Source organism: Oncorhynchus mykiss, chromosome 8 (genome assembly GCF_013265735.2).
Source record: "Oncorhynchus mykiss isolate Arlee chromosome 8, USDA_OmykA_1.1, whole genome shotgun sequence".
Classification (NCBI taxonomy): Eukaryota; Metazoa; Chordata; class Actinopteri; order Salmoniformes; family Salmonidae; genus Oncorhynchus; species Oncorhynchus mykiss.
The window spans coordinates 75,845,915-75,860,582 of NC_048572.1; the positions used below are offsets into that span (position 1 = coordinate 75,845,915).

Here is a 14,668-nt window from a genome sequence, read left to right on the forward strand (position 1 = left end):
GTGTGTGTGCGTGTATATTAACTCAAAAAAAGAAACCTCCTCTCACTGTCAACTGCGTTTATTTTCAGCAAACTTAACATGTGTAAATATTTGTATGACCATAACAAGATTCAACAACTGAGACATAAACTGACCAAGTTCCACAGACATGTGACTAACAGAAATGAAATAATGTGTCCCTGAGCAAAGGAGGGGTGGTCAAAATCAAAAGTAAGTGTCAGTATCTGGTGTGGCCACCAGCTGCATTAAGTACTGCAGTGCATCTCCTCCTCATGGACAGCACCAGATATGCAAGACCCGCAGGTGTGAAGTTCGGATGTACCAATCCTGTGCAGGTGTTGATACACGTGGTCTGCCACTGCGAGAACGATCAGCTGTCCGTCCTGTCTCTCTGTAGCGCTATCTTAGGCTTCTCAGTACGGACATTGCAATTTATTGCCCTGGCCACATCTGCAGTCCTCATGCCTCCATGCAGCATGTCTAAGGCACGTTCACGCAGATGAGCAGGGACCCTGGGCATCTTTCTTTTGGTTTTTCAGAGTCAGTAGAAAGGTCTCTTTAGTGTCCTACATTTTCATAACTCTGACCTTAATTTCCTACCGTCTGTAAGCTGTTAGTGTCTTAAGGAGAGGTATATCTATAATTCCATGTGTATAACTTGTATTTTCATCTACATTTATGATGAGTATTTCTGTTGAATCGATGTGGCTATGCAAAATCACTGGATGTTTTTGGAACTAGTGAATGTAACGCGCCAATGTAAACTCAGATTTTTTTATATAAATATGAACTTTATCAAACAAAACATACACGTATTGTTTAACATGAAGTCCTATGAGTTTCATCTGATGAAGATAATCAAAGGTTAGTGATGAAGTTTTATCTCTATTTGTGCTTTTTGTGACTCCTCTCTTTGGCTGGAAAAATGGCTGTGTTTTTCTGTGGCTTGGTGGTGACCTAACATGATAGTTTGTGGTGCTTTCGCTGTAAAGCCTATTTGAAATCGGACACTGTGGTGGGATTAACAACAAGATTACCTTTAAAACGGTATGAGATACATGTATGTTTGAGGAATTTTAATTATGAGATTTCAGTTGTTTTGAATTTGGCGCCCTGCACTTTCACTGGCTGTTGTCATATCGATCCCGTTAATGGGATTGCAGCCATAAGAAGTTTTAACCTGTCTAGGAACGTTCCGCTTGCGGAACCCCTCGCCAACAGCCAATGAAATTGCAGGTTGCCAAATTCAATCAACAGAAATCTCATAATTCAAAATTCTCAAACATACAAGTATTAGACACCATTTTAAAGATAAAATTCTCGTTAATCCAACCACAGTGCCCGATTTCAAAAAAAGCTTTTCGGCGAAAGCAGAACATATCATTATGTTAGGTCAGCAACTAGTCACAGAAAACCATACAGCGATTTTCCAACCACTCCCAGGACAACATGTTACACAATACTTGTATGTTTTGTTCGGTCAAGTTCATATTTATATCCAAAAACCTCAGTTTACATTTGGCTTTGCCTCCAAAACATCCCGTGAATTTGCACAGAGCGACATCAATTCACAGAAATGCTCATAATAAACATTGATAAAAGATACAAGTGTTATTCACAGAATTAAAGATATACTTCTCCTTAATGCAACCGCTGTAACAGATTTCAAAAAAGCAAACCATGCAATAATCTGAGTACGGCGCTCAGAGACCAACACAACCCAAAAAGATATCCGCCATGTTGGAGTCAACAGAAGTCAGAAATAGCATTATAAATATTCACTTACCTTTGATGATCTTCATCAGAATGCACTCCCAGGAATCACAGTTCCACAATAAATGTTTGATTTGCTCCATAAAGTCCATAATTTATATCCAAATAAGACCTTTTGGTTTGCGCGTTCAGTACACAATCTAAACTCAAGATGCGCGGGCAGGTCCAGGCAAAAGTTCAGACGAAAAGTCATGTGAAATGCGCGTGACCAGGAAATGGCTTTCTGCCAGTAACCTGACTCATTCAGCTCTTATTCAGCCCCACAACACAGTAGAAGCCTCATTCAAGTTTCTAAAGACGGTTGACATCTAGTGGAAGCCCAACTTCAACCATATCCCACTGTGAATTCAATAGGGGCTGGGTTGAAAATCGACCAACCTCAGATTTCTCACTTCCTGTTTGGATTTCTTCTCAGGTTTTTGCCTGCCATATGAGTTATTTTATACTCACAGACATCATTCAAACAGTTTTAGAAACTTCAGAGTGTTTTCTATCCAATACTAATAATAATATGCATATATTAGCAACTGGTACTGAGGAGCAGGCCGTTTACTCTGGCTACTCAATACTGTCCCTGCAGCCATAAAACGTTAACGACCATTCCACAGGTGCAAGTTCATTAATTGTTTATGGGTCATTGAACAAGCATGGGAAACAGTGTTTTAACCCTTTACAAAGAAGATCTGAAGTTTGGGAGTTTTACGAATTATCTTTGAAACCAGGGTCCTGAAAAAAGGGACGTTTCTCTTTTTGCTGAGTTTATCTGACACAATTCTGTGTGTGTCCCGTGCTTGTTTATATTTGTGTGTGACTATGTGTGTGTGTACCTGTCTGTTGTCAAAATTTACGATAACACCATCCTTGGGAGCATTTTTCACCATGATGGTGACGATGACTTGGGAGTCTATCTGGTACCAGTCGTGTCTGAGGAAGTACACACACACACTTAGTACAGGTTGGCCCTGAAGTGTAAGATCAAGTTATCCTACCTTCCTGCATATATAATGAGTCACAAATGGCCCCTATTCCCTATGTAGTGCACTACTTTTGACCAGGCACCATAGGGCTCTGGCCAAAACTACAATCACGTATATCCTACCAACGGGACATTAAAAACTGTAATATCTTATGTTTCACCGAGACATGGCTGAACGACAACATGAATAACATACAGCTGGTGGGTTAAACACTGTATCGGCAGGATAGAACAGCAGCCTCTGGTAAGACAAGGGGTGGCGAGCTATGTATATTTGTAAACAACAGCTGGTCCACGATATCTAAGGAAGTCTCGAGACATCTCATGATAAGCTGTAGAATACACTATCTACCTAGAGAGTTTTCCACTACAAACTGATGTGGTGTACCACCATAAACCGTTGCTGGCACTAAGACCGCACTCAATGAGCTGTAGTTGGCCATAAGCAAACAGGAAAACACTTATCCAGAGGTGGCGCTCCTAGTGGCCGGGACTTTATTGCAGGCAAACTTAAATCAGTTTTACCTAATTTCTACCAGCACGTTGAATGTGCAACCAGGGGGAAAGAACCCCCCACCTTCACTCCACACACAGACATGTACAAAGCTCTCCCTCACCCTCCATTTTGCAAATCTGACCATAATGATATCCTCCTGACTCCTGCTTACAAGCAAAAATTAAAGCAGGAAACACCAGTGACTCAGTCAATTAAAAAAAAGTGGTCAGATGAAGCAGATGCAAAACTACAGGACTGTTTTGCTAGCGCAGACTAGAATATGTTCTGGGATTCTTCTGATGGCATTGAGGAGTACACCACATCAGTCACTGGCTTCCTCAATAAATGCATCGATGAAGTCATCCCCACAGTGACTGCGCGTACAAACCCCAACCAGAAGCCATGGATTACAGGCAACATCCACACTGAGCTAGTTTATGTGTCGGAGGGCTAGGGTCAGCCTGTTATATGTGGAGTATTTATCCTGTCTTATCCGGTGTCCTGTGTGAATTTAAGTATGCTCTCTCTAATTCACTCTCTCTTCCTTTCTTTCTCTCTCTCTCTCTCTCTCTCGGAGGACCTGAGCCCTAGGACCATGCCTCAGGACTACCTGGCCTGATGACTCCTTGCTGTCCCCAGTCCACCTGGCCGTGCTGCTGCTCCAGTTTCAACTGTTCTGCCTGCGGCTATGGAACCCTGACCTGTTCACCGGACGTGCTACCTGTCCCAGACCTGCTGTTTTCAACTCTCTAGAGACAGCAGGAGCGGTAGAGATACTCTGAATGATTGGCTATAAAAAGCCAACTGACATTTACTCTTGAGGTGATGACCTGTTGTACCCTCGATAACCACTATGATTATTATTATTATTTGACCCTGCTGGTCATCTATGAACATCTTGGCCATGTTCTGATATAATCTCCACCCTGCACAGCCAGAAGAGGACTGGCCACCCCTCATAGCCTGGTTCCTCTCTAGGTTTCTTCCTAGGTTCTGGTCTTTATAAGGAGTTTTTCCTAGCCACCGTGCTTCTACAGCTGCACTGCTTGCTGTTTGGAGTTTTATGCTGGGTTTCTGTACAGCACTTTGAGATATATGCCAATGTAAGAGTTGATTTATAAATACATTTGATTTGAGCTAAAGGGTAGAGCTGCCGCTTTCAAGGAGCGGGACTCTAACCCGGAAGCTTATAAGAAATCCCGCTATGCCCTCCGACGAACAATCAAACAAGCAAAGCATCCAACATGTTTTAAGAAGACCACCATAGTCCCTGTGCGCAAGAACACTAAGGTAACCTGCCTAAATGACTACCGACCAGTATCACTCACATCTGTAGCCATGAAGTGCTTTGAATGGCTGGTCATATCTCACATCAACACCATAATCCCAGAAACCCTAGACCCACTTCAATTTGCATACCGACCCAACAGATCCACAGATGATGCAATCTCTATTGCACTCCACACTGACCTTTCACACCTAGACAAAATTAACACCTATTCATTGAAAGCTGACTTCAGCTCAGCATTCAACACCATAGTGCCCTCAAAGCTCATCACTAAGCCAAGGACCCTGGGAACAAACACCACTCTCTGCAACTGGATCCATGACTTCCTGACAGGCCCCCAGGTGGTGAGAGTAGGTAACAACACATCCGCCACACATTTTTCCAGAAGTTTCCCTACCAGAGTTACACAGTAATAGCGTCACTGCTGTTAGCTTCACGACATACATACAATGGAATGCCGTTTAGGTCTTTGCGTGTCAAAAAATATACAGCAGCACCGTCAAAATAATTATGCCATACTTTTATTTTGAAGGCTAACTGCAAAGTCCACTATTGTGGCTAATCCTTATTGTGGCTAGCTTCACATGGATGGCTCCGACCACCATTAATCAAATAAGAACTGCCTTATAAATTAGGGTTATTTTAGATGACAACATCTAAAATGACACCTAGCAGATTGTCGTGTTGCTATGTTTTTGGGGAAGAACATTGTTTACATCCATCCAGCTTTTTTATGACCAGCACTGAAGGTGCGAGACAACTTTACCAGCAACATAGCATACGTATCGATGAATCATTGTGACGTATGAAATTCTAGTGCTAGTGTAATCAATGTGTAATAACGACGTAAAAAATGTATGAATGTGTTAAATTATTATGTGACGTGCAGTCGTATTCAGGTCCTGATTGGTCAACAAGCTTATTTGACACATCAAAGTGTTATTTGACGCATATCTTTTTTAACATGCAAAGACCCAAACGTCGTTCCACAGAAATCCTGGATGAGAATGAAACGACTGAACAACAAAACAGCACAGCAAGTAAGTGAAATAAATAGGTTATTATTATGTTGACTGGTAAATGGGGACATGCATAAATGCCAACAAAATAACTTTTTGGTCAATGTGGTGTGTGTGTGTGCAACCTTTATTTAACTAGGCAAGTCAGTTACGAACAAATTCTTATTTACAATGACGGCCTACCAATGACTCCCAATCACGGCCGGGTGTGATACAGCCTGGATTCGAACCAGGGACTGTAGGGACGCCACTTACACTGAGATGCAGTGCCTTCAACCGCAGCATCCATGTGCCTGTGTGTTAACTATTTCACTGTACTAGAATGCTTAAAAGGCCCCTAAAATATAAAATATCAGTATTGGGTTTTTCTGGCAAGGAAAATATCGCATATCGGCCAAAAATATCATATCGGTGCATCACTACCCTATATATAGCCTCGTTATTGTCATTTTACTGCTGCTCTTTAATTATTTGTTATATATTTTTGGAGGGGTATTTTTCTTAAAACTGTATTGTTGGTTAAGGGCTTCTAAGTAAGCATTTCACTATTTCACGCATGTGACAAATACAATTTTATTAGAAAATTAGTGCACTATAGAGAATAGGGGGATATTTGGAATACAACCATGAAGTATACTTACTTGATGTGTGGTGTCTGCTGTGGCATCCAGGCATCCCAGGAAAAGAGAGAAAGTTTAAACAAACAAAAAAGGAGAGAAAGAGACAGGGCTTACTGGATGTGCTCACTCTAGCAATTAGAACAGAATAAGTAAGGTTTGGAAAGCTGGGAACAACAGTGCCCCCATGAGGCGGAGAGTGGAACTGAATGTCAGAAAAAACTGTATACAGTCATACGTTTTGCGTTGGTTGATTTATTTCAGTTTGAAAATACACACAATATAACATAAATAAAAATTGCAACATTTCCAGGGATAGCACAATAAAGAAAATGACTTATTTCCATTGTGGCCCTTTTGCATGGTGCAATACTTACATAGATTCAGGCATGGTACAGAGATAGATAGAATAATTGTAGGAAGACCCGTTAGCACTCACCTTATTCTCGTTTCCTTTCTGATTCGCCGCTGCAAGGGACAGGAAACAGAATGTTACAGTCAAACAGTTTTAAAATTACCCATACATTAACCGAACAAAGGAACACACAAACACGCGCAAGAAAGCGCCACAGACACACACCTCCCTGACATCGCAGAGGCAGTTTGTTTGCCAGTCCATCTACACCTATATTCAAACCTCAATGTATTTACCAGTTATGTCTGTTATAATATTCACTGCTTTCATTAGAGAGAGAGGAGGCAGAGGGAGGCGTGTGTGAGTGATATCGCCATGTGCACACCACGTTTTGATGTGAGTGGGGGAGTCAAACAGAAGCGGACTGGCGGTAAGCACTGTCACTATACACATGAAAGAGACGGGAGGTAACTCACAGGGTAAGGCCAGCTCATGGCAACAGACGACTGAGGTGTGTGTGTGCATTGAATATGTGTAGTTTTTAATCTGTTTGAAGACGTATTATCCGTGTGTGTGTGTGTGTATGTATGTATATTTTGTTATGATGGGAGGGGGGTCACATGGCTGTTTTGAACGCAAGCCCAACACCCCATGGATGTGTGTGTGTGTGTAACTGTGTGGATGTTTACTGGGGTTGATCTGAGGCAAGGCACCTCTCCCCCACCCACCACCCCAGACAAATGCACTGTACCGCCCGCCTGTCCAACATCACTACTCTGGACGGCTCGGACTACAAATACCTAGGTGTCTGGTTAGACTGTAAACTCTCCTTCCAGACTCACATCAAACATCTCCAATTCAAAGTTAAATCTAGAATTGGCTTCCTATTTAGCAACAAAGCCTCCTTCACTCATGCTGCCAAACATACCCTTGTAAAACTGACCATCCTACCAATCCTCGACTTCGGCGATGTCATTTACAAAATAGCCTCCAATACCTTACTCAATAAATTGGATGCAGTCTATCACAGTGCCATCTGTTTTGTCACCAAAGCCCCATATACTACCCACCACTGCGACCTGTACGCTCTCGTTGGCTGGCCCTCGCTTCATACTCGTCGCCAAACCCACTGGCTCCAGGTCATCTACAAGACCCTGCTAGGTAAAGTCCCCCCTTATCTCAGCTCGCTGGTCACCATAGCAGCACCCATCTGTAGCACTCACTCCAGCAGGTATATCTCTCTGGTCACCCCCAAAACCAATTCTTCCTTTGGCCGCCTCTCCTTCCAGTTCTCTGCTGCCAATGACTGGAACGAACTACAAAAATCTCTGAAACTGGAAACACTTATCTCCCTCACTAGCTTTAAGCACCAGCTGTCAGAGCAGCTCACAGATTACTGCACCTGTACATAGCCCATCTATAATTTAGCCCAAACAACTACCTCTTTCCCTACTGTATTTATTTAGCTCTTTTGCACCCCATTATTTCTATCTCTACTTTGCACATTCTTCCACTGCAAATCTACCATTCCAGTGTTTTACTTGCTATATTGTATTTACTTTGCCACCATGGCCTTTTTTTGCCTTTACCTCCCTTATCTCACCTCATTTGCTCACATTGTATATAGACTTACTTTTCTACTGTATTATTGACTGCATGTTTGTTTTACTCCATGTGTAACTCTGTGTTGTTGTATGTGTCGAACTGCTTTGCTTTATCTTGGCCAGGTCGCAATTGTAAATGAGAACTTGTTCTCAACTGGCCTACCTGGTTAAATAAAGGTGAAATAAAAAAACGGTGATCCAAAACAGGCTGTTTAAACCCTTTGAGACGACAACCACAGACACACACAGCTTCTCTAATGATGAGTTTAGTTAGTACAGTGATACAATTCAGATAGAGGTGGGAGATGGGCCTGTGGCTAGGCTTTAGATGGTGGTTGAGCTAAGAGAACAGATCCTACTTACTTGCCCATCATCTCCTCACAGCGTTTGAGCCACGTTCGGAAAGTGTCATCTGAACCTGTGGAGCAGATAGTCTGAACACTGTGTTCTCCTATCTCACCCAGTTGGAACACAACTACTGCAGGCAGAATCTACACACAGCCACTTACACTTCCGTACATTTGACCAGAATGGAAGGTGCATCCAATACAGTTAATATTCCTATCAGAGGCCAAGAGCTGTTACTATTAGGGATGTGCAGCTCTCCTTTCATGAATGATTCGATATGCATCTAAATGCATGGTCTCCGATACAATACAGGAACAACACTTTTTAGTTTGTGTGTCAATGGTGTGTGTAGCCACCAGAGCTGAGAAATTGGGCAGACTGAGCATCTACCACCCAACTATCAGATTAGGAATGTATGCTTTTTGTCCCCCAACTTTTTAAAATGTGAAACCACCATCACCCACTGATTAACTTCATTTTTGCAGACTGAAAAAACTAGTACTATGTCAATAGCTTGGCATTTAGCCAATTAACATTAAGCAGCTATGGATTTTAGACTGTTTGTAATTTTACAGGAACTCTCCCTAACGAGAAATGATTGGTCTTTTATAAAATGACCCTGTTCATGTAAAAATGACCAATTACACAGACTGTTAAAAGCAAAAGTAGCAAAACTATTTCTTATGGTGACTCTAAATACAATCTGAATGATTGAAAACCCCAATCAGCAATTGGATGCGAGTTGCTTTCCTCTCTGGTAGGCTATACAACTCCAGTAAAAAACAATTGTCTACATTTGTTAACAAGGACCCAGCAAAATACATAGGCTTCATTAGCTGAGTGACAACCTATGACTTGACATTGTCAAAAGTCATTTTACAAGCATCTGAATGCTGGTGCCAGATGTACGAATATCCTATTAGAACAGGGATAGGCCTACCTCCCATTGAGCAGCTCTTTTCCCACAGCTGTTATCTGACAGTCATACGCAGTTACATGTATAAAAGTTGGACAGGCTACTAAACTAAAGGAGGAAGCATCCATTCAGTCACAACAGTTAAAAGGTATTTTCCGAATAAACAAAACAGTGAAACGGAAATGTGTAATATTTGAATCGGTTTTCTGAGCAATGCATACTAAATTTGGATTGGTTCAAACCAATGCACTTAAATCTTAAACATTAGAACCGGGGGCCGATGCGTATCGGTGAATTGTTACATACCGAGTTACTATACATTTCTAACACCAACAATATCTTACGGTTTTAGATCTACAGTAGCAGTCAAAAGTTTAGACACTCATTAGCCACTCATTCAAGAGTTTGATTTTTTTAAACTATTTTCTACATTGTAGAATAATAGTGAAGACAAAAAAAACTATGAAATAACACATATGGAATCATGTAGTAAGCAAAAAAAACTGCTAAACAAAACAAAACATATTTTATATTTGAGATTCTTCAAAGTAGCCACCCTTTGTCTTGACATCTTTGCACTCTTGGCATTCTCTCAACCAGCTTCATTAGGAATGCTTTTGCAACAGTCTTGAAGAAGTTCCCACATATGATGAGCACTTGTTGGCTGCTTTTCCTGCACTCTGCAGTCCAACTCATCCCAAACCATCTCAATTGGGTTGAGGTCGGGTGATTGCAGAGGCCAGGTCACCTGATGCAGCACTCAATCACTCTCCTTCTTGGTCAAATAACCCTTACACAGCTTGGATGTGTGTTATGGTTCGTTGTCCTGTTAAAAAACAAAATGATACTCCCACTAATCGCAAAACAGATGGGATGGCATATCACTGCAGAATTCTGGGTTAAAATTGCTGGTTAAGCGTGGCTTGAATTCTAAATAAATCACAGACACCAGCAAAGCACCCCCACACCTCCTCCTCCATGCTTCACAGTGGGAACCACACATGCAGAGATCATCCGTTCACCTACTCTGCGTCTCACGAAGACACGGCGGTTGGGACCAGAAATGTCAAATTTGGACTCATTTCATTAGACAGATTTCCACCGGTCTAATGTCCATTGCTAGTGTTTCTTGGACCAAGCAAGTCTCTTCTTACTGGTGTCCTTTAGTAGTCGTTACTTTGCAGCAATTGGACCAAAAAGGCCTGATTCGCGCAGTCTCCTCTGAACAGTTGATGTTGAGATGTGTCTGTTACTTGAACTCTGAAGCATTTATTTGGGCTGCAAAAACTGGTAACTCTAATGAACTTATCCTCTGCAGCATAGGTAACTCTGGGTCTTCCTTTCCTGTGGCGGTCCTCATGAGAGCCAATTTCATAGCGCTTGATGTTTTTAGGCAACTGCACTTGAAGAAACTTTCAAAGTTCTTGAAATGTTCCGTATTGACTGACCTTCATGTCTTAAAGTAATGATGGCCTGTCGTTTCTCTTTGCTTATTTGAACTGTTCTTGCCATAATATGGACTTGGACTTTTACAAAATAGGGCTATCTTCTGTGTACCACCCCTACCTTGACACAACTGATTGGCTCAAACGCATTAAGAATGAAATTCCACAAATGAACTTTTAACAAGGCACACTTGTTAATTGGAATGCATTCCATGTGACCACCTCATGAAGCTGGTTGATAGAATGCCAAGAGTATGAAAAGCTGTCATCAAGACAAAGGGTGGCTACATTGAAGAATCTCAAATATAAAATAAATGTTGATTTGTTGAACACGTTTTTGGTTACTACAAAATTCCATGTGTGTTATTTCATAGTTTTGATGTATTCACTATTATTATACAATATAGAAAATAGTAAAAATAAAGAAAAACCCTTGAATGAATAGGTGTGTCCAAACGTTTGACTGGTACTGTACATGACGTGTCTAAGGATAGGGGTAAGGGGCGATTTGAGATTTAGGGATTAGGGGAAGGTGTTAGTGGAAGGATGTAGGTGCTGAAATGGAACCAGGCCCCTGTGCCCTCCACTTGTTCCCTCAGCAGGCCTCACCATCCAGACTGTGTCCCTTCGTGAAGGCAGCATGTGACACCTCAAAGTGGTTCAGGTGGTCCTCTGCCATTCTGAAGGGAGGGAGACAGGGGCAGGCTTGTTATCAGTAACAGATAGAAACTCAGGTAAAAACTGACACCAATTTAAGTTTGACATATATAATGATTTAAGGAGGATGTGGAGTGGCAGGGTTCATGCACATTTTAACAGCTGGAATATCATGCCTACTCCATGACTTAACCAAATGTCCATGACCAACAATTGGTGGTGTCTCTATGTACGTATAAAAAAAAGTAAGCAGAACGTGGCATTGACACTGGGAGGTTACTCTCTGATCCCATGTACCATCTCCTGATGTTGTACAAAGCACTTAACCCCCCCACAGTCACAGAAATAAAGTCAGACAGACATTCCTGCCAGAAAATACACAAGCTGCAAAAGTAAATGCATGTCAACTCAGCTATCATGGGCTAGGGCCAAATTGCACACATACCCTGTTCTCATGAAGGCAATGGAATGCCTTCATCATCATATATACAGTAGGTAAGTCTTACCCCATTCTCATGAAGGCAAGAAGAAGGCTGGGGTTGAGCTGCTGGGATTTCTTGGCATTGTTGACAGCTCCTGTAGAGACAGACAGACACACACACGAGAAACATAGCTTAAGTTTCTGAAGCAAAGACAAAAATATAGAACTAACATAAGACAATCACTTTAATTAAATTATTCAAAATTTCAGAAAATCGGTAAAGAAAGGTTAGATTTTATCAAAAGCTAGAGCAGTAGTTTGTCGACCAAATCAAATTTTATTTGTCACATGCGCCGAATAAAACAGTGAAATGCTTATTTACAAGCCCGTAATCAACAATACTTTAAGAAGATGCAAGGAGGATTGGGGTTAGGGTCTGACTGATAGCAGTACTTTTGGGTTAAGTTTGGGTAAGATGTTGGGGGTTAGGATAAGAGACTTACAGCTGTAGTTTTTCAGTTGAAGTTGGGCCTAGTCTCGTTGGCAGAACCATTCTGCATTGTCAGAGTGTCCTTCCAAGGCTTCATTCAGTTCCTGTGGGACAATTTCAGTGTCATCAAATAGGCAAGTTTGGGGTCAATTGAATTAAATTCCCAAGATACATATGTTTATGAGCACTAGCGAAGGTTGACTGTTGTTTGGATACATGTCCCCAACAACTTAACCTGGCTTTCTGCACAAAATCTACACTTACATTAGCTAGCTAGCTATAGTAAAGTGTGACGACAGGTGGTTAGCCACTTAGCTAGCTGTGCTGGTTAGATTTATTGGTTTCTTGTCCAAGCGGTTAGCTAACTGCTGTAAAAAAAAGTTACATATCACTACTGGAGTTGAGCAACAACTATTTTCAGACAAAAATAATTTGGTAGTGGGGCTAGCTAACTTAGTTTTTAAATGTAACGTTGCACAACATTAGCTAGAGTCACCAATACGTTGCCTAGCTATACACGTTTCACCTTTATTTAACCAGGTAGGCCAGTTGAGAACAAGTTCTCATTTACAACTGCGACCCGGCCAAGATAAAGCAAAGCAGTGCGACAAAAACAACACAGAGTTACACATGGAATAAACAAACATACAGTCAGTAACACAATAGAAAAAAAATATATGTACAGTGTGTGCAAATGTAGAAGAGTAAGGCAATAAATAGGCCATAGAGGCGAAATAATTACAATTTAGCATTAACACTGGAGTGATAGCTGTGCAGATGATGATGTGCAAGTAGAGATACTGGTGTGCAAAAGAGCAAGAGGATAATTAACAATATGGGGATGAGGTTATTGAAAACATTTAAAATCCTCAGACTATTTAGTTATCAAGAATAATGCATTTTACTTTCAGTTAAACAGCGCATTCTAGTTTGACAGATAGTTGGCTAGAAAGTTAGTCAGTTAGGTAACATTGGCTATCCAGCTAACGTAAACTCACCCCAATCCGTACAAATGTGCGCAACCGCAACATTCAAAAGAGGCTACAAAGAAAACTAATTGGACTGTAGCGACTGTGTTGACGTCAAAATCGGGGGTGTGAACTACGTTTCTATTCAAGCGTTGATCGACATAGTACTCTATAGTATTGGAGAAAAGTTGAAAAAAAACTGACCCGCCGTTACATCTTGATGTGTCATGTCGTAACATACAGCACGTATAAAGCAACTATTTCTGTCTTACAATCTCTCTCCACCCGGTGTAGCACTTCTATCATCCTTTAAAAACAAGAACTGGACAGTGACGGGGGATACCTAGTCATTTTTTGTGTCATCATTCTCAAAGCCGCTGTTTACTTCTAAGATCACTTTAGCACCGCCCTAAAAAACAGATTAAAATTCGACACAAACCTTCAAATAGGTATGTAATGACACATTATATAAAAACTCTCTATAGTGTTTTATTTACATTTTAGAGGCGATACGGTGATAAGTTGGACAGATCGAGTGAAAAAAAGCCATTTTCCCACACGACATCTCTTCTCACGATCACGCATTAGTTTCGCTTCCCCACCCGCCATTTTTAAAAAGACCTGACGGAGCTCATTGCCTGCTTGAATTATGCAGGAACGGGCAGCGTTTAGGTCATGTAATTGATTCTGTTGGAAAGGGGAGAAATTGTGCTTTACAATGGTATTGACATTACAGTTGATCTGGAAGTATTACGTTTTTGGGGCGCTAAAATAAGGGCAATTGTACGGACCAAGGCGATGTACGAGTTTACGTTAACCGTTTTTTTTTTTTTTACCTCGAGCGTTCTATGGGGCCTCATCTGACTCCATCGGGGAACCTGCTAAAACGACAAAACATAACTAACGTTAGCCTCTTGAACAATGACACATTTAAAATAAAATACTCGAAAATGTAATATACTTGCCGTTCGGTTGTCATGGCGCTAGAAGTGTTGTCAGAGGGAGATAGCCGTGGCTAGCTAGCTGGAAAGTCCTCGGTAGGAATCATAAAACAGTATGCGGGCCCTGTCAGCTGAATAGGCTAGGTAGGCACTTCTCACTACCGAACCCTAACCGCGTGGACGAGTAGGTGCGGGCAAGAAACATTTTCACACGGTTTGAAAAAAACTAACAAAAAACAGTAACGTAAACTTACAAATGTGCGCAACCGCAACATTCAAAAGAGGCTACAAAGAAAACTAATTGGACTGTGTTGACGTCAAAATCGGGGGTGTGAACTACGTTTCTATTCAAGC

At 41.4% G+C, this 14,668-nt stretch overlaps 1 pseudogene; it reads right to left on the minus strand.

The window, feature by feature from the left end:
• Window positions 1-14,352, minus strand: part of LOC110530638 — a 30,585-nt pseudogene extending 16,233 nt beyond the window's left edge.
• Between the last annotated feature and the right edge of the window lie 316 nt (window positions 14,353-14,668).